Below are 19,596 nucleotides of genomic sequence, written 5' to 3'. Positions count from 1 at the left end.
TGCTCCTAGTGCCCATCCTTCAGTACCCAGCTCTAGTCTCCAACATCACACCTCTCCAGGTTGCCACAGATACCTGTACCTCTACTTGTGTAGGACGGCCAAGGGGTCATCTTGGAACACCAAGGAACATTATTCGGCTGCCAAGTGAAGCTGAAGCTGACCTGCCCACAGGCCCACCAGCCTAGGGCCTGCACAGCCACTGGAGTTAGAGCTGCACACCCTAGAGTTAGCATCATCACATACATGATAACTCTATAGCTCACCTGCCAAGCCATTGTGATTTCTCTTCATTCATGGCGGTAAGTTCCCCAAAATTGAATTCATAAAAAAAACCTTCTTCATCCAATATGTGAAAGTTAATTTAAGCCCCTCATAGAATCGACTATCCATTATGAATCTGAACTAGCAAAGACATTACAGACATTTTGTTAAATAAGCATTGTTTTCTTTTATTTGCATGATATTAAAAAGTCTCTAAGTTACTGACTGGACACCCAATGAATTATGCAAAAACACAGGCCAGGAGCACCTCGGGTTAAGTGAAAGATGCTAATCAGCAGTAAGTACTTTTCACTTTTCTCTAGAGAAGTCAGACTCTCCTTTGGGGAAACAAGCCTGGGGTAACTCTAACTCATCAGAAATGACCAGGCAATAATGGAAGTGGTAACCCACCACCCTTGAAAACTGAACAGCTCAAAGATGCGCATACTCATAAGTTTGAAATAGAGCTACAGCAGCTAGATTGAATTTACTGTGGTTTCAGTAAGCTGAGTAAGTCAGCATATGTTGAAAGTTTGTAGGATTTCACAGCCTTAAAAAACTATCCGGTCACCAAAAGGGAAGAATCATGGCAAAAGTGGTATTTAATTAGGGGCCCCCAGGCAACTCAAGAACACATTGTCCCAGAGAACATTCACCAAGACAGACAAGAAATGAAACCTCGACAAGTGGTCTCAAAGGCATGAAGCAACAGGAACAAGGAAAAAACTGGCAGACAGAGGTACACAGACTGACTATAGATAATCTCCATTTACCACATTGATGGCATCTTAATTATGCTTTATTTACTAAGGAGGGGATAGATTGAGTATAAAATAAAGAACGGTATCTAATTGACATTTTAAAAGTATTTGTTTTAGAATAGCACAGTTAAGTGGGCATCTAGCTACCAATTAATTGAATCAGTAAAGAAATCTACTAATCCAATAAATGACTTCTCTTAAATGCAAACCTTTACATGAGCGATAATTAATTTTTAACTGATCTTCCAGAACCGTTTGTAGTGTTTAAGGCGGGGGAAGGGGAATCCCTTTGGAAAGCTTTCAGTCTTACTGAGAAAGTTGGTACAGGACATTTGTTTCCTGTGAAAAACAACTTTAGTTTTGTGAGGCAGTTTCATTGGAGCATTAACTAAGTTTTCCTCTGCCTCTAAGCATATGTTTACATAGTTCATATTCCAACAGCAAGAAAAGAGAAGATATGACTCATGTTAACATTTATTAGACTCTTAAAACAAGTAACTCATCATCCTAAACTTTCTGATAACTATCCCAGATTAACTATCCCAGTAATAGAAAAAACTCTATACTCTGTCCTTGTTAGATTTTCACTGGAAGGTATCTCATTTTTCAAATGTGCTCTAAGCACTGTGCTTCTATTTTGCCCTCTATTTTAAATGTTGCATGACTATCTTCTTCTCATTTTGGAGCTCGAACATTTTCCAAAAGCAGTAAATTTGTATTTTTTGTTTAGATTTATTTATTTATGCATACAAGAGTTGGGGTGTAGGCTGGAGGTATGGGGGCAAAAGGGCTCACCAGAGACAGAGTGGTGGGCAAAAAAACAGGCAAATCCACTGAAGCACACTACTGAGGGGAGCAGTGGGTATCATGTGAGGTCTGCTCACATATGGGTTGGCTTCAGGGATGGAACTCATGCTGCAGTGGCTGGCAATAGCTTGAAATAGTACTGCATCTCTAACGCTGATGCCACCAAGGAGGGCCCCAGAAGTAGAACTGTAAGCTGAGCTTGTCTTATCCTGAAGTGGTAAGGCTGCTGGACATGTGTCCTGAGGTAGCAAACATGGCCTTGCTCCATAAAGAGTTAAAATTCTCCATGAAGCCAAGTGCCTTAGACATGATATCACCAGGGACAAAAATGAGGGAGGATGGCAAATTGCAGGGAGGGATACAAAAAAAAAGGCTGGATGGGGAAAGAGAGTGGAGCAAACGTGTCTACCTCATATTTCTGTATAGGTCTAGGCCTGCCCTTAAACCAACGTTCAGCCAATAATGCCAAGAAGTGTGAGTTCCTATTTTGCCATCTCCATTTCATATTCTTAAATCACTTAATTCTTCCTTATTTTGACAACAGACCAGTCCTGGTTTTCCCATCACAGAATTTATACCACTTGAGTCTCAGATCTCCCTCTGAAATGCTGAACAGAAATACAGACCAAACCACATTTGGAAGATTTCTCCCAGACCCTAACCCACCTTCAACCCATGCCATTTATCAGCCTGTGGAGAGCAGGAGTGTCACGGCTTAATAGAGAGTGAACTATCTGAGAATCACGTCAAAGATCTGATCATGGAAACTGTACATTATTGTCTTTACACATAAATCAAACATTGCCAACCATTTACAATTAAAAACTGCACTGAGAGTTGCCAACACATGAGCCAAGTTTCAGCTGAGGGCAATTTGGAATGCTTAGATTATGAAACGATCAAATAGCAACATGGTAAATGGAAAAATTGAGAGCTTATTAGTTCTTGCAATCTTGCCATGGACCAAGGCACCAGAACTGCAAAAATGTCCAGCAGAAGGCTCCAGCGGGTGGACCGGGATACCTGTGCCTCCCCTGTATCCTGCACCCCATACACACACTGTACAAGAAAGCAGGTATGGCCCTGGAGAAGGCTGGTCAACCAGCTGCAGGTTGGAAGGGGAGAACAGACAGCCCCTTCCAGAAGAACCCAAGGTCCTGGTAAGTGGCGAAGGTGTTGGGGGAGAGGAAATACCGCTGGTCTGGGCTCAGACAGCCTGGCTCCAGGCATGTTTGGTTGCCAGGGCTCTGTGGATCCTTGTGGATCTTTGAACAAAGTATCAGAGTTGGATTTCCCAACTGTCCCACCAAACTATACATTTTCTTGGGAAACTGCATGTCTCCATTCTTGTGAGGTTATTGTATGCACCACACCCATATTCTCAGGTTGCAAAGAATCTGCATGTGTGAAAATGTCTTGCCAGACTGAGCACATTCATTTTAATGCTCTCATATCCAGGTAACTTCATGTCTAACCTTTCGATGTGCACTTTTCAGAATACAGGCTGCAAAATTTACACTGCAAAATTTCACTTAATGTTTCCTAACAAATCTAACCTCTTGAAAAGCTTTCATGAAAGGTCACTAATCGAGAGTCAACCTTTCTTTAATTGTGGAGCGATTAGAGTTGCATTTTGAATATAATCCAAACATGATTATTGAGAAACACCTTTATTTCTTCTTAGCCCTCAGCACTAATTTTCCCTTGTAATTTGTTCTTTTAGAACCCTGAGAGACTATATTTAAACAGTTGTACTGACAATTTTTTAAAGTTGCTTAATTAAGTAAGATTTTTTTTTCCTTGGGAAAAAATCCTCAGCCCATATCTAGATCTTGTTTTAAACCTTGGTATTTTACGGATTCTTTCACAGTGTTTGAAGTATTCCTAATAGTTACTCAATTGCTATAAAACCCAATTTCTATTCTTCTAATCTCTATAATCAAATCTTTACTTTCATGACTTGCTATTAAGCCTCTATTTTAGGATAATAAAACCAGATATTCATCTTTTGTGACTTGTTACCATCAGGTTGAACGTGGCGAGAATTTCACACACGCTGAGGAGTGGACCAGCTTCTAAGGCACACAGTCAGTATGAAATGCCTGCTGAGGTTCTGACATATTTCTGTCACAGCTAAAGCTGGGCTGAACACTTGCTGAGCACAAGGGTCATGTCTTCCCTTTGAGCTGGTAGGTTTGTTGAGTAATGCAATGTGTGAACACACCTCCAAGCACCACGAAGCTCCTTCTGTGCAACCCTAGTGAGACCTCTCTTTAAATACCAAGAGCAGAAAAGGAGCAATACATAAGAAAACACTGGAAAAAAGAAAATATGGATTAACTTTTTCTCCAAAAAATTAAAATACAAATTCAGAGGATTAGCTACAATAACAACATTTGCACAGGTATATGACTGCACTTAATGCCATTCAACTGTACATTTGAACACAGGTGGAAGAGTGAAGTTTTACACAGTTTTCTGGTTTTTTCTGGGTACATAATTTGTTAAGTTTTCTCAAAAAAAAATTCTTTTACTTTTATGTGTAAATGACTACAAAATAATTGTGATCATCATCATCACAAATGTATAAGAGCTTTTTGGGTCAAGTTCTACCTGCTATCTAATCTTCAAAGCAAGTCTTTTTTTTTTTTCCCCAATGTTATTCTTTAGTTGGCAAATTTGGGGAAAAAGTAACATTAGGTCTCAGAGGCAAAGGCAGGGAACCTAAAATGCCTAGTTTTTCCTTATCAGGCTGGAGCAGAGTTTAAACCAGACTAGAGTCTCTCCAGCCCTGGCCTGTTAATTCTTTACACCCTGCCCCCAAGTATGTTAATTGCAAACAGCTTCATTTCATCTCAGGGCCTAGTCAAGAGGATTCATGGCTTCCTCAAGTTTGATTATTCCTCATTCCTGTGCACTGGCAGTGCACTTGGCCAGAGACTGAAGCATCCACCTGGCACGAAGTAAGAGCCATAAACCACCACTTCAGTAAGGTCAGAGAATTCCAGAACATACAGCTCGAGCATGGCCTTACACACATTCTCAAAACTTGGGATTCCAGATCCATGTAGGCCAAATATGGCTTCCAGCAATAGCGTCTGGACTTGAAACACCTCAGGATCTTGCAAATCTTCAGGAACTTTTACCCACGGCAGATATTTTTCCGCACTGGCAGAATACCTCTTTGAAGAGGTATTACTAGTATTGCACTCCCTTTAAAAACCTGGAAACCAAGGAGGGCAAAAGATGAAGTAACCAAATACCACTAATGCAGCAAAGTGCCGCTAAAATTTCAAAATGAACTCAAAGTGCTAAATATATGGAAATGACAATATATTAACTCCTCCCTGACAGTAACAGATTTAATTCTCACTGGCTTGGGAAAAAAAGTTACCATATTTTCCAGGTAGGATCTTTTGATTCAAAGGAAAAATTAGTACAACAAGAATAGCTGTTTATTAGCAAGGATATGCTTTACATTCAGGTGCTGACAGAATTGGGCATCAATTCCAACCTCCCAATACAAAATCTCTGTTTTCTATGGAAGAACTTGATGTTTGCTAAGAAACCTTACTCTCGTTCCTACTGACATTCTCAACAGCACATGACAAAGAGTTCTGCCACCTTAGGATTGAAAATGCTACAAGAAAACATCACTCCTACTTTAACAACAAGAAAAAAACTAATAACTGACAAAATCGTAACTTTTCTTGAACCCACCAGAAGCTGAAGGCACAAGACAACTGGGTGAAGTAAATCCAAGAGTGTTAAACCCCTGTGGAGAGGAATAAATTGTTTAATTTATGGCAGAGAATAGAAGGAAGAAAGGTCTGCAAAAAGAGGGTAAGGATAAAACTGAAATTTTTTACAATTTCTTAAAGGCTAAGCACATGCCATGGGGGTGCTAATTCTGGCTGCTCAGGAGAGTGTACATTCACTTTCCAGTACTTCTGTTATCATCAAATGATGGCTCAAAAGACTGGGCATGGTCTAACATCTGGGAGAGTACACACACAAAACCCAACTCCATCTCCATCCTGCTCTCACGTGATGCGAAAGTCTAAGTGTGGGAGAGGAGGAGGTAGTGAAAATCCACTACTACTGGGAGAAGGTGGCAACAAAAGCCTGCTATTGTGGGGAAAGCACAGGAAGTCATATCTCTATTCCCAGGCAAAAGCTACTGACAGAACATGGAAGAAGAGACATGTAAGCCCTATGTTGGCCATCACGTTTTCAAGAGATAGTCTGGAAGTCTGAGCAAGGCTTTGACCAGACACTTTTTTAATAATCAGGACTCTGACCCTGCCCCTTTAAGGGAGGCATAATAATAGTCAGACACCCGTGGAGACCAGCCAACCATCACACATAAAACCCACAGGTCATCTAAGAAAGAGGAATATCTCCAATGTGAATAGCCTTCAGTAAGTAAATTCAAAGCAGTATCATGAAGCATAAATGCTCACTTACATGATCAGTCCATGTACACCATAAAGGAAAGACAGGGACAGATAAATGGGATTGTCTCAGGGCCTGCGTAGTTTCAATTCCCAGGTATGTGGAAGTTCTGACAGAGGGACTGAGCAAGTAAAAGGAAGGAGAATAATGTAGAAATATGTTTAAAAAATGGAAAAGAAAAATATGATGGTGGAGTTGGGAGAAGGGAGGTGGCCAAGAAAAGCAACAGGTTTACATAAAATATATAGAAGAAAATATTAAAACACTTCATAACATACACTTTAGTATTATCTTTAAAGATACAGCACCCAAAGCAAGGATAGTGCAGGAAAGCATAAACAGTTGGGACTGCATCAAATTAAAGAGCTTCTGTACAGCAAAAGAGACATTACACAAAACAAAGAGAGACCCCCACTCATTGGGAGTATTGCAAAATACTAATGATAAAGGACTGATCACAAAGATATACAAAGAGCTGATGAAACTCAACAAAATTAAAGTGAACAGCCCCCATCAAAAAATGGGTAGAAAAGCTAAAAAGACACTTCTCCAAAAAGGAAATGCAGATGGCCAACAGGCATATAAAAAAGTTCAACTTCACCTTGTAATAAAGGAAACACAAATAAAAACTACAGTGAGATATCATCTAATACCAGTGAGAATGGCACATATTAAAAAAAAAAAAAACAAGCAACAATAACTGTTGGTGAGGGTGTGGAGAAAAAGGAACTCTCCTACACTGCTGGTGGGGATGCAAACTGGTCCAACCACAATGGAAAGCTGTTTAGATGTTTCTCAAACTGCTAAAAATGGAGCTTCCGTATGATCCAGCAATTCACTTCTAGGTATCTACCCAAAGAGCACAAATTAATTCTAAAGGGCAACTGTACCCTTACATCCATTGCTGCACTATTTACAACAGGAAATACATGGAATCAACCCAAATGCCCAAAATTAGATGACTGGATCAAGAAGATGTGGTACATATAGACAATGGAATATTACTCAGCAATCAAAAAGATAAACTCATGCCATTTGTGGCAACAAGAACGGCACTGGATGGGATCATGCTTAGTGAAATAAGCCAGAAAGTAAATGAAAAATACCAGACAGTTTCACTCACAGTAGGAATGTAAGGGATCAGGAAAAAAAAAAGAAGAAGAAGAAGGTGGCAATTGCAATAAAGTAAAAATAAAAATCAACAAACAACTGTAAGCGAGAGACATTCTATAGGGGGTAAAGAGGGGAAATTCACTCAAAACAGGGGCAGGAAGAGCACCCGGGAATATGGTGATGGTACAGGGGTGATGGTGGGAAGTCCAGGGGATTACAACCAAGACCGGGAAAAAATGTACAAAATGAAGAATGAGGTAACATAATAATATAAAAAAAATTTAAAAAGAAAGAAAAGCAGCAAGTTTAAAAGTTGGAAGGAGGAATACAGAGATGAGATGAGAAGGGTCTCTGTGTACAAAAGAATGAGGGACAGAAGTTACAAGATACGTCAAGTGCAAGAGACAGAAGTTACAAGATTCTTCAGGTGCACAAAACAAGAGTCTGAGGTGTCACAGAAAGAATCTCTCTGCTCATCAACAAAGCCTGGGATCCAGAGAGAAAGAGCCTTGCTTCCTTCTTTACTAAGGTGCTAAGACAGAGGCATGAAGGTGAACTGAAAGATGTTAGGAAAGGATCAGAACACACAAAGGACCGGAGAATAAAGGGTAATACAGAGAACAGGTGTGTTTAGAATCTGATGAATCAACTAAGCTGCATTACACTAATGTAATGTTACTGTTGATTTGTGATAGAACATCATCTATCAACAGTCCATTCTCCTTACTCACTGGAGTTAAGTCCTATTGAGTCACTGTGAATAGTGTTTTAGTGAATACAGAATCACTGCTTCTAAAAGTAGTACAAATTTAGGTCCCTGCAAGGCCCTAGCCATGATATTTTCAACAACTGATGGATATGTAAACTTTGTCTTGTGTGTTTCTGTTTAAAGTCTTATTTAGTATATGTATTTTGGTTGACTAACATGACCTCATGACTAATCTACTCACTCCCCAGTGCTGCTCTTCTAACACATAATTTCCTCTATGTAAAGCACATCACAGCCTCGAACCCTAGGAACACCACACAGATCTTCAGGACTATGGGCAGAAGTCATGTTAAACTGCAAAATCACCAGTATCAGTACAAAAAAATTTAAAAACACAGCATTAAAAAGATTGCCAAATAGACTTTTGGTTACAGTATGAGAACAGAAACCATTTGAAGGCAAAGAACCTTGTTCAAGCTCAGCCAGGTACATGCCTGTTGAGCAAGTCAACCTTCTGTCACTCTATGCTTGTCACTGACTGACCATAAATACCACAAGTATGGACTTGGAAATATAAACACTTACTATCAAGTAAGCAAATTCACATGACAGAATCCGTGAATAATGAGAATCAGCCATATCACAGATAGAGGATACACCTTGTATGTTCATGAGGCTGTGGCTTTCTCTGTGCAGAGATGTAGAAGGGAAAAGCCACAGGGCAATAACATAATTGCAGGAGAAAGAACTCCAGTACCTTGGATTGAAGAGGCAGAAAGTACACTCGTAAAAACTTCCAGGGAGCCTGCTGTTTGACAATTAACTTAGGAAGACTACCCCCTTAGTATACACATGCATACATATAATATATACTCACATCGCATGCATACATGTGCATATAATTGCGTGTGTGTGTGTGTGTGTGTGTGTGTGTGTGTGTGTAAACCTCTCTCTACTTACTTAAATTCCATACCAAATGTTATTTTTGTCATGGAAGCTTTGCAAAATTCTTTCTAAGAAAGACTAGAAAACTACCTTTCATAGAGTTCCCTATTGGCGTTCAAACTGGCATGTCAGGTTTCACTTGATATTAGAATTATTCCTCAATTAATTTCAGTCATGTTTTACTACGTTCTTCTATCTTTTGGTAAGTATGGTCAGTTTGGTTTGCCTGCATAATTCTATTGAGTAAATGTGCATGTTTGTGTTTGTGTGTGTGTGTTGTGTAAGTAATCATGTATAGATGTGAAACTTGAGGGGAAAGTTGGTAGAAAGGGATAAAAGTATATGAGTGAGACTTTAGACAAGGTGAATGCTAAAATGCTTCAATCTGTCGAATAAAGACTGGGAAGAGAGATAAATGGTCCTGATTTGAAAATGAAGATGGAACTGTTATAGGGCACTCCACTGTGAACTAGGATGCCTGTCTGTGGGTCCTCACCCGTGTGCTTAAAATTTAGTTGTACTACAGGCACACACAAAAGGGTCAATAATAGGCTTATTTACAAAAAGGGGAAAGGAAAAGGAACAACCCAGGGAAAGAGAGAGAGATACAAGGTAACTAGAATATCTTTTCAGCTCGGCTGACTTGTAGAGCTCTAGTAACAAACTGATAGGCCCCAGTCACACAGTCCCTAGAGAGTAAACTAATAGCCCCCAGTCACACGGTCCCTAGAGAGCCATTGCCCAAGAGAGAGAGCTGTTGCCTCCCAAGAGCCGTTGAAAGTCCCTCCCTATTTATCCCCTGAAGTCCCAGAATGCCTGCTTAGCTCCACTCTTGGGTCTTCGCAGTTCTCTCCTTGGTACTGCTGGGAACTGTAGTTTCCAATCACTGGAGTAGGGGGTGGAGTCTACAAAACTCTGAATAGTTCCTTTAGGACATCCTTCCCCTTAACAGAACGAGCAATATAAATGAAGGTGTCACCTCCAGGGAGGTGGGAGTAAAGTTATACAGAAAGAGGAAACATTCTTGGGGACTAGGACTTGGGATCTAGCTACACTGAAGAAGGGGAATTAACAAAGAAGGCAGTTAAGGGTTACTCAGCACCAGGGTTTCTCCATTAAATCAAGTTTTTATTATTATTATTATTATTATTAGTTATTTCACTTTACACTAAAAGATAAGCTCTTTAGTTACTTCTCTTTATAAACAAAATGCGAAACCAAAAACTGATTATCTGTGCTGCTATGGAACAAAACAGGAAGATAATATTATGACCCATCACATCAGTTCCGTGACACCAAATACAGGCCACCACGCATTCGGTGTGACACTGGAACTTGCTCTGCCATGTGTCATCATTACATGTAAGTTTAGCAAAGTGATATTTCCTTTCAAATATCACTTAAGATGACTCAATTATGGGAGGAGAAGCAGAGGACCCTTTAGCAATGGTGTTGTTGAATATTGGAACGAAACTCCTTGAGCTTCCTGTCTTATGAAATAAGTCTTTTTGTGTGCATAAAATGTAGTTCAACATTAAGCATTTTATACAAAACGGGGGATAAATCCCAGAGTAATCTTCATACAAAGTTATTTGAGGCGCCTAATGCCTGTAAAATTATAGTTGTGCCTTGTCCCAAAGTTGAGAGTCTTTCAACATTTTCATCATAAACCCCGTTTTTCAGGGGCTTATAATTCAACTACAGAAATTTGCTTCGGGATGAAACTCGGAATATCCAATTTCAATCTGATCTAGTTATAGCCAGTTGAAATAAAGACCAAAAAAAAAATCTGCATTACATCTTACTCATTTGGTGATCTGTAGTTTTAAGTTTAAAGGAACACTTACAGATCTCTCTACCAATTTCTCATTTTTCAAAAATCTTTATCTTTGGAAGTTTTGCAATGTAGCAAAAAGGATAAAAAGAAAATTTAATGAGTAATTAATGTCTCAAGAGAAGGATAAAGAGGTGTTGAATCTTTCACAGCCAACTCACCCTCCAAAATCCAGGTAAGGTCAGTAGATACTGAAACTTATTATAATAGAATGACATTTATTTTGTGAGGGGCTTTTACCGAATGAGAACAGAATACCTAATTGAGACCCATGACATAGAAAGACGTGGAAAATTTTAACTATAAATATTTCACTGTGAGGTATTTTGCAGTGAGGTAATAGTCTAGGTTGCGTGTGTGTGTGTGTGTGTGTGTGTGTATAATGTAAAAGAAAAACTAATCAGAAATAATGGCAATCGCTTAAGTCTCAAATATCTGTTTCTTTACACCTATAAAAAGATACATTCCCCTTATGAGCAGATTTCTCAGGGTAGGAGATTTAAGATATTTAAATATAGGTAATTAATTATAAAGGATGGTTACAGTATTAGGTCCTTGGAAAGGTATACAGAGGACATGTTAACCACCTAAATGTCAGAAGCCTCTTTAGAGCCTAAATTACTATTTGCAGAGAAGAGCAACAATACATCTGGTTGTTGCTGTTACATGCCACTGTTCATTTACTCTTCACCCAGTGTCTCCGTCTTCACTGCCACACACACCACCTCTGCTAACACATGTGCCTGCAGGATGCATAAGGTGTCTCCTCTGTCTAGCAAAGAGCAGGGACTTAAATCTGCTGCTTCCTGGAGCTGCACTTCCTCCCTCCTCCCCCTTGTCAAGTATACCTATGTCCATTACCCAGTCTTCAAACACAATGTGCCCTCTGCACTTCTATCTAGACCACACTGAATCTGGGTCAGATCTGCCAGGTTTAAGGACAAGATACAAGAAAGAAGATGAGGCTTGAGAGCTACGGTGTGTAAAGTGACAGGTAGCAAGTCATTGTTGAAAGGTAACAGGATGAAAACCATTCCCCATTTTAATCTTCCTTTTGCTACTAGCCAGCTGATCCTGACCTGCCAGGGCCTGAGTTTCCTTATGTACAAAATAAAAGCACTGGATCAAAAGATTTTTAAGATCCTCCCTAGCTCAAAAGTTCTGGAATTCTTGTGGAGAGAAGTATTTAGTCCAGTTATGTAAAAGTCTCTCTAATTTAGCCCAATAAAACTCACGCACATAGTTTTTTCCCCCAGCACACATTTTACTGTCCTGATTAAACACAGGACAATGTGTGGGGCAGATCAGACTTGCTACGAAACTTCAAGCTCAGCAATCTGTGTGTGCCGAGCTATTAGAGGACTCCCTTCCCAACCATAGGCAGCTGACCCTTTGACTGCTGCCCGCCTGCCAGGCCCAATCCATAGGAGAAAATGAGGATGAAGATCCCGTGCTGAAATCCCTCATTCTGGTAGATTTGAAACTAACCCACTGGAAAATCCAGTGGCTTTTGTGGGTTAGCTATGTATGTGAAATGCAAGCTTGTTAAGAACTTAAACCAATATTCATAATTTGATGTCAGCCAGATTCCTCCTCCATCTCATTCTCCAGTAAAGCACGATCGAAGAAGAGTTATAAAGATGAGAGAAGGGAGAAAAGAATCTATGTTAAGTCTGAGCTGATCTTCGGCTCATTGTAAAAATGAGCAAAAGCACATTGAAGTACAAGAATCTGAGGGTACTGAGAGAATCTGGCCACTTTGTGTGTCCCAGCAGGTCTCCAACTTACAGGACGGTGAAAATTAAGGCACAATTAAAATACACTCAGACCTTTCCCATGTTCTGGCTCTGGCCTGACAGTACCCCGTAAGAATCTGGTTACAAAGGTGATGGAAGTGCTGAGAAAGCAAGCTAGGGAAAGTGGAACACAGAAAATAACAAAAGCATCCAGTCCTATGCTGGACGAACAAAGGGAGGTAGTTCAGGTTGGTTCTCTGGTGAAAGACAAATGGCACCGACATTGGCGACCCTTAGGGACAACCAGGGTGCAGTGGCTAGACCTCCCAGGCTTATGTAATATCTGCTAACGTTCACACAGAAGTAACCAACTGAGGATGCATTTTCACAAGTGACAGCTGACCTCCTGTCAGAGCCCAGAGAACAGTGTCACCTAGGAGCTGAAATCACCAGAGCCAGCCCAGCTGCCATAGTCACTAAGGCTGTGCAGTCACCAGAAAACGGAGAGCAGAGAAATACTGGCTTCCTCCCTCCTGCCTTCCCTTCTCCTGCCATTGTTTCCTAGTGCCCAAAACCCAGGCAGAATCTAGCTGTGTGGTGGCCTAAGAAATGCAGCCTGCCAGCTGGGACCTGCCTCCCTGAGGAAAGGCAGGAGGGTAGCTGTAACCCCAGGAGACAAAGAACAGAAACACCTTTTTTTGCAATCAAATTTTACAGACCTGTCATTCATTTATGAAACTAGATGCACAACTTCACACCTCCTGTGTGCATGAACCTCATTCATCCTGCACCAAAGCTCCAGCCCAATCATGTCACTCAGACATCCCTTTCCCCTACTACTTCCAGAGTCTAAGAGCTATTTTTGTTGTAGTTTGCCACAAGTGGCTAAAGCCATCCTGTAATCATCTTTTACTTACTGAGCATAATCACTCTAAGGGCCATCTATTTTTGGCCCAACCGATAGCACTTCATCTCTTTTTAATGGCTGGGTAATATTCCATAGCATATATAGGCCTAATATATTCCATGGGCCATATAATCCTTTATGAACAGATAATAACTAAAGCAAGACCCCAAAGACCTGCAATGTGGGGTAAGATACAGTAGAACTCCGTGAAGGGAGTGGCAGGCTGGGAAAGGGTACAATTCATATCATAAATCTATTCCTTACATACCCTCAGAAAAATGTCCAAATAATATAGCTCCATTTGGAAACACAAACTGTGCGTTATCACAGAATCTCTTGCCTCAGTTGTCTGAAAAAGGGCCTAAAGAAAGTATCATTGTTCTTTTGATTTATTGATCAAAGGACTTCTTGTCATCATGGAGAGATACAGACTGTCCTTGGAAAATGCTGGCTTGACTAACCCCACCAAAAGAACACTGCGGTGAGGAGGCGTGAGGCTGGGAAATGGAAAGACACACAGCCAGTGAAGTCCTGGAGACCGCAGCCAGGAGCGGGTGGGGGAAGGAGACAAACTCAGCCTTTGCAAATGTAAGGAGATTTTCCAGTAAAGCGACAATAATTTAATTACAAAAGTGCTTCTGATACTGCTACCCATGAAATCTTTCTTGGCAAAAAGACTGACAGAATAAGTACAGGGGGCTAAGTGATGACTGATCGGTTTGAATTAGAGCCAGATTAAAGGTACTATACCGGCTTTCCTCACGGGTCGCTTGAAGCCACCTCCAAACGCTCCAAGCCAAACCCTGCCACTGGCCTCTAATCCAAGGCCACCGTGTACTGTCAAGGGACATTAACAAGTTAGATCAGTAGGGCGAACACCGACACTTCCCTCTCCTGATTTATTTATCATTAGCACAAAATAGTAACATGAGTCTGATTGATTTCTAGAGCAAAACACAGAGGCTACCGCCATGGCGTAAAGGATCGCCATGGTTGCTGAGGAATGATCATGTTTAAAGGGTACATCAGAGTTTAAAGGGAGAATCCCAGTAGCATTTCAACCCTTCATTGCTCCACAGTGCTTGGTGCTTCATAGCCTGTCGTAAGAGCCCGTGAGGGCTGGTAAACACCTTGGGTGTAGGAGTCCACCAAGGAAGCAATCTTCAAGTGATTTTTAAGTCTGGGTGGGGTTCCATTTATATTCAACTGGCTTTTTAAAAAAAAAAATGACACTTCGCATTTTACTGGGAACCATCCAGCTTTTTATTTAAAACAGAAATCTGGAGGGAAAAAAAGCTTTTAAAAAAAATGCTACACAGTTTCTGTTCTGGACCATTAATTTTTCAGTCAGATCTAACTATCATTTAATTGGTTCCTGATGTTAAAACTTGGATTCCACTTTAAACACTTGAAACTAGAGCATATAGAATAATTTGTTATGCTGAGCTATTCATCCCAAATGTCCAGGGAAAATAAACCAATCTCAAAATAAAACTGGCTACCTTCTATGAGGACACAAAATTAATAACATAGTCTAAGAAATAAACCTTGCATCTACGTCTGCCAAAAGAAAAAAATCATTAGGGTATCCATGATGAAGTCATATTTATTTCATATTAATGTTTAATGCAAAAGAAGGTGTGTTAAAAAGCAACGAATCTGTGAACACATGCTTTAGAAACCTTACCTAATTTAACAATACTTGAAATCATAATTCAGATAAAGCTGCTTTTCTTGGGTATGTAAATGAATCTACAACACTTCTTACAGATCAATTACAATTAAATCTAGTAATATTTAATGCTATGGTTAACTTCTAAAGTGAAATTTAAAATTTCCAAAAGTTGAAATGAAGGCAGCTTATAAGGCTAGTTTAAACCTGAAATCTAAAAATAAAAATGCTTCATAGGCACAACATTTTTGGTCGGGGAAAAGCTATTGGGTAACTAGGAAAGTCACACAGAAAAGTCACTTGGGAGCGCTGCATTGTAGAAAGGTCTCTGTTCATACCAGACAATGCAATTGACTTAAGCACGGAACAGCACCCTCCAAACTGGAATCCCACACACGCAGATGAGCGCTCGTAGAAATCCTTGGAGAGAAGAGCCAGTTCAGCATAAACCCAGAGTAATCTGAAAACCAATCCCTGGAGACATGCCAAATTAGCTAGATAATGCACCTAGCACTGTATGTCATTCTAAAGGAGCTAAAATCCAAAATCCTTTGCAGTCTGAGGACAGTCTGTGGTCCTGAGCTATTGACTTGGCTGTCTTTCTTCTATGTTGTTAGTAGCACAATATTCTGTAAATGAGGAGCTCACGTGACTATTAAAATGAAGCTTAAAAGAGGCTATCACAGTTTTAGAAATATATGAATTAATAACAGGACCCTCCCTGATGGCACAGCAGGTTAGAGCACAGCACTCCAAGCTCGCTGCAGCTGCTTCTGTGCGAGTTCCATCCCAAGCCCCACATGGCGCAGCAGACCTCTCCTGACCCGCCCGCTACTCCCCTCAGCAGTGTACTTCATCGATTTGCCTGTCCTGCTCCCCACTCTGTCCCTGGTGAATCCTCTCACCGCCCCATGCACTCTGGACTGCAACCCAGTTCTGTATGCATAAATAAATAAAATTCCTTATATATATATATATATTAATAACAGCAATAATTCACCCCGACACAAGGTGCAAGCTCTATGAGTGCTACTATAATTTTTTTCTAATTGTTAAATTGTTCGGTTGTTGTCTTTTCTACTGGAGTTTTGAGTATCAGTATTTAAAGCATTTAGCAGTTTTAGAAGCATTTTTGCAATGATCATCACTCTGCTGGAAAGTCTTGGTACATTGGAAAAGAATGAGTTGGTCTGGTTCTCCTCACCCCCTTCTCAACCTGCCATCTAAAAGGTGCTGTCAACTGCGTGTTCTAACAGCCTCACAGCCCCCCACCAACAGGTCAGAATATCTATGCGGGTTTAACTATCTCTCCTGGTTCTTTCTAGCAGCAGCTTCCACTGGCAAAGTGATTCATTAGCTTCACGTGACAGTCTGACTTACTGCCAAGAATTTCTCCCCATCTTCCCTTCCCCAAACCTCTTCCACCTCCGGTGTTACTAGGTCTGTGAACACATGGGGTCACAAGACAGAAAACTGGCTGGCTGGACACAACACCACCCCCAATCTAATCATCCCTTTTGATTAGACCCCCAAATGTGCCTCAGGTTCATCTCGTCCTCACCCCTTGCCCACTGCTTTCATGGAGGTCTTGCTCGTTTCTTGCCTGACATCTGCAGCACATCCTTTCTATCCCCTTCTTCTGTTTTCACACTACCCAGGCAGGTTCATTGCTCAGTCCTAAGAGGCAAAGCGACTGTAAGTCTAAAGTCTAAACTCTTGACTAGCCTCACAAATCGTCTGAGCTCCAACGGTGATTAAACCCTGTATTTTATTCCAGTTCCCATGTCTTCACACTTCTTTCCTTTTTTTATCTTTTTTTATCAGTCTGCTGCCTTGACTATCCTTCCCACCCAACCCTGAACAGTCTGCTTAGAGAACTCCTTGCTCCTCCTGCAGGAACAATGCCCTCTCCACCCCTAGCTATGGGGTGTTTCTGACCTTCCTGCCTGGTTCCACATTTTCTCAAACGCTCAGTCCAGTGCCAGGGAACTAAGGGTTCAGGGTGTTTATCAATCCCCTCAGAACTAAGATTTGCTTTTCCTTATCTGTCTTTGTCATTTTAACACCTAATCTAAGTCCTGAGGATCAGTTGAGAAAGGAGAAGAGGGAGATGACAGACTCAGAAATAAAGAAGGAAGAAAGATAAGAATAAAGAAAAGGAGGCAGCTCAAACCACTCGTATATCTTTGTTGGAACGAATACTCTTAGTCAACTGAGATGACAGCTACCCAACAACTGACCAGTACAAGATGCAAGAAAGGAGCAAGTCCTCAGTGGACACAGGGAAGGTGGTGTGAGAAGCCAAAAAGCATCTGAAAAGACATAGTACAGGCCTTTCTAACATAACTGTCATTTGTTGAAATGGGTTTCTGAAACCAATAGTATCGTAAAGAAAATAATGAATGCCAGAAGAGTGTGTGGGGGTGGATTTGTCTCCCAAATACACCCCAGAGATTGAAAAGGGAGAAGGAGAGGATAAAAGTTGACTAGACATGAGTGAAGCCAAAAAGTCACTTTTCCCCCCTCTTCCAAAAAGCATCAGAGAAAGGAAAAGGCAAACATATGTTAATGGGGGAAATCAACCCCTCTGATTAAATGTTACATGTTTTTTACTCACTCAAATTTCAGAGGACCAAGGGAGGGGCCAAAGGGTGTGCTTTACTGATGATTAATCTCTCTCTCCCTGTGTTTTTCAACCTGGTGACATGTTTGAACTTGGGGGGAGGGGCGAGTAGAATTCAAGTAGCAGGATAGAAGTTTTCTCTGCTCCTACTAGAACATCATCCTAATAAAAGTCTCTTGGATTGCTCATTTCTAGATGCCCACTGAGCTACCACTTTTGAGAAGGGTCTTCTTCATGAGTTGGCACCTAAACATTCTTTGTCTATTTGCTGTGAAGAATCATTGCAAAGAGGAAGTCACAGCACATTATTATTCCCAAAGCCATTAGAGATAAGCCATCCATTTTGTCTGGTTTTGAAAAAAGAAGTAATGTTTCTGAGCTGATCACTTGTGAAAACATTTGAGAAAGATAGGAATGTCTTACCTAGGAGTCTGCTCTTACTATATAGTGGCAAAAGGAACAAAAAAAAAAAAAGTCTAAAGACACAGAGGAATAAATAATTCTCAGTGATTTATTTGCAGAGTCTGAAGTTCATGGCTCTGAAAGAGATATTTCCCAGAGCTGCAGCTAGTCTGCCATAGCACCAGGGCCGTTTCAGCTCCCAAACTACTTTTCCACAGTCGTTCACCTCTGGTCTCCATGCTATGCTTCCTGCTCCAAGGTCAGTCACTTATTTCAGTTACTTTTTCAGCTCACCCATCTGTCTATCCAATCAAGCCCAATCTCAGAGGTCCGTTTCAGTGATCTGGAGAAGACTGCCGCAGTCTTTAATCACCAAATCAACACTAATCTGTATTTTATCACTGACTTACTGCCTGTCCCAGGTAAGCAACTTACCTTCATGCATTCATTCAGTCAACATATGTGGTATGAAGAACTACAGTGTGTCTGGCAGGACAGTTAAGTACAGGCACTAAGCTTAACAACTCAGTGTAGCCCCTGAGCAACAACACTGGCTAGCAAGTGCTATAAGAGGAAGACAGAAAGTAAAGGGGCAGAGGGAGGAACCAACTCCAACTCCGTTCTCCAAAGAGAACAGTTTGCCTTCAAGGTGCACTCACTATACTTAACTCCAGAAATGATGGCAATATTCTTGTATGCTGGCAGATTAACCTTTATGCTTCTGAAGACCTGGGTCTGTGAGAACATGTTCTATAGACAAAACTGAGAATTAACTGCCCAGCCCACACTGCAACTTATTGAGAGGAAATGTGCAGACACTTAGATACCTGCTTGGTGGGAACAGGTGAGAGGGGGGTGACAGTGTCTCAATCACTGGAAGATATGCTTACAGTGTATTTAGAAATGTGACCCAAGTCCATAATGTGTGGGGGGAGGGGAGGGTTATGACTGAGAATTAGCACAGTGCCTTCACCAGTGACTGGCCAGAGCAAATTCATGGAGATTCATTCTTACGGTGACATAAGACCTAAGAGCATTCAAGGAGCTCTCACTATACCTTTGTGTGCCCAAGGGCTCATCGTAGAGACTCTCAGAGAAAATATTAAAACCTACCTACCCAGGAAAACTGAGGACCAGAGAGCCATGCTGGTCAACAACATACCCAGGGTGAGTTCCAGAGCTCTCTGAGCCCTGGCCGTGCTCTTCTATCACAACTACTTCCTCTCACTCTTCACTGGGTGAAGAAACAGCAGCGAGAATAAAATCTAAATTTAGAGACAGGCTTTCAGGTCGGAGTGAACCGCAGAGAGACACAATGACCCCAATGCCCACAAACTAACTATGCTGAATTCCCTGTCATGGTGGATCTCA

The 19,596-nt window shown here is 41.0% G+C and overlaps 1 pseudogene; it reads right to left on the bottom strand.

The window, feature by feature from the left end:
• Positions 1–4,691: 4,691 nt before the first annotated feature.
• The window catches only part of LOC101623269, a 16,750-nt pseudogene continuing 1,845 nt past the window's right edge, over positions 4,692–19,596 (bottom strand).

This window comes from Condylura cristata, unplaced genomic scaffold, assembly GCF_000260355.1.
Source record: "Condylura cristata isolate star-nosed mole 26May11 unplaced genomic scaffold, ConCri1.0 scaffold00021, whole genome shotgun sequence".
NCBI classification, from domain to species: Eukaryota; Metazoa; Chordata; class Mammalia; order Eulipotyphla; family Talpidae; genus Condylura; species Condylura cristata.
The sequence above is the reverse complement of the archived record's forward strand: the minus strand, read 5'-3'. Positions and strand labels throughout refer to the sequence as shown.